Source organism: Psammomys obesus, unplaced genomic scaffold (genome assembly GCF_907164565.1).
Source record: "Psammomys obesus unplaced genomic scaffold, mPsaObe1.curated_primary_1811, whole genome shotgun sequence".
Taxonomy (NCBI): Eukaryota; Metazoa; Chordata; class Mammalia; order Rodentia; family Muridae; genus Psammomys; species Psammomys obesus.
In genome coordinates, this window is record NW_026590062.1 from 22,528,869 (window position 1) to 22,530,944 (window position 2,076).

The window sequence follows — 2,076 nt, forward strand, 5'->3', positions numbered from 1 at the left end:
AAAGAAAGAAAGAAAGAAAGAAAGAAAGAAAGAAAGAAAGAAAGAAAAGGAAGAGAAAGAAGAAAAAGGAGGATGGGTTGGGATATAGCTCAGTGGTGGAGTGCTTATGTAGTGTGCATAAGGCTTACACACACACACACCACCAACAAAAATTTCAAAATCTGCAAGAATACAATTGAAATTGGAAACACTTCTGGTTCTTTGCATCTCTGATAAGATATCTCTGCCTTGTCTTTTGTTCCATTATAATCAGTTGATTCACCTGTACTCAAATTCGATGTGGGTATCTAGTGGGGGACCACAAGGCTCTGTCCTTTCCCAATATGCTTGCTTAGTAAGGGGATGGGCCACTAATGCCCTGAAAATCTGATTCACTGAAGACAGTCTGGAAGAGCTCACAAATATAGTCACAGCACAAAATGACTAAACAGATGGGAACAAAGAAATGAATGTACAAAGGTAAAAAAGGGATTTTGAGAAACAGAAACAGTATATATTGAATCTGGGTCCCCTAACTAGCTCTAAAATTGGATGGGTTAGATAGCATTTAGAAATAATATATTTAGGAAGCATTGAGGATTTTCATGATTATACACCCAGTTTAAGTCAATATGACAAAGAGGCTCCCAGAAGTGCAAGCTATTTTCAGATGTATCAGCGAAAATATGATGCTGGGAGGGACGAAGGTTAGAAGACACAGGTGGCTAGAATCCCCGTCTTCACACAGTTGAGGGATTGCAGAGGATTCGGGTCACACCTGGCTGGGACTTCTGCTGAGAACTCTGAAATGTTGTCAGATTTGGCAAATAAAAACATGAGCTCCTAAGCTAAGAGATATTTGAATTTCATGAAGTTCGTATTTGGGACAGGCTTCTAAAAATTATTCACTCTTTCTCTGAAGTTCAGATCTAATTGGGTGTCCTATATTTTTTACGTCAATCAACCTGTGATGTATCTCAGATTCAAATCTCTGGAGGTGAGATTATTTTAGTTCCCTAGATGTGATTCCTTTCTTCTCCTTTCTTCTTTCTTTCTTTCTTTCTTTCTTTCTTTCTTTCTTTCTTTCTTTCTTTCTTTCTTTCTTTCTTTCTTTCTTTCGATAGAGCCTCACTGAATAGCCAAGCATGGCCCCTAACTCTCTCTTTTAAAAATAAAATAATTTGAGACAGAGTCTCATGTGCCCAGTTGTTCTTGAGCTATTGTAGCCAAGGATGACCTTAAACTTCTCATCCTCCTGCCTCCATCTCTCAAGTGCTCGACAGATTTTCTCCTCCTGGAACTCTTGGTCTTCTTGCCGTAGTCTTCTGAATGTTGGGATCCCTCTGACTTTTCCATCTTAAGATTCAGCTATGGATGAAGGCTTGGGGAATACACATCAGGATCTGACATGTGCACAATGCATTGCAAACAGCACTGACTGTCATTAATATTAGCAGTCAGTGGTATTTCTTCTGTTTTGGAGAATAAGAGACTAAGGAGCCCCTAGACATCAAGGGAAGATTATCTGAAAACACCAATATTGGCCTAATTCTGGAGTCCCATAGCAGCATAAGAGCTGAGGTTGTGGGGCCAGTGGGCAGAGGGCTTGCTTGGTAGGTAGGAAGTCCTGCCTTTGATCCACAGCACCACATAAGCTAGCTAAGGCACCGCACACCTGTTATCCCAGCATTCAGGGCTTAGAGGGAGGATGATCAGAAGTTTAAGGCCATCTTCAGAGGTACAGAGTAAGTTCAAGTGGGTCTGAGTTACATGAGACATTGCACACACACACACATCTCAAAACAACACAGGAAAAAAACACAGCGAGCAAAGTTGATGAGTGTTGAGGAGAGTACATGGAGACAGACTTTGGAAGAGCTTGTAGATAGGTCCCAGGCCACCCCCAGTCCTCTCTCCCACCCCACCCTTCGCTGGTCCCAGAAACAGTGCTCCTGCAAGGACTTCAGAACCAAAGAGAGCATGCATCACAGGTCCAGGGGCCACTTTTGCGCTAGGACTCACAGCCTTTCTTGCTCAGAAGGATCAGAATCACACACACACACACACACACACACACACACACACACACACACACAC

General features: G+C 42.2%; 1 protein-coding gene across 1 annotated transcript in view; it reads right to left on the minus strand.

The window, feature by feature from the left end:
- Window positions 1-2,076, minus strand: part of Srrm3 (serine/arginine repetitive matrix 3) — a 63,639-nt gene that overhangs the window by 40,716 nt on the left and 20,847 nt on the right. The gene's annotated exons all lie outside the window — the stretch shown is intronic.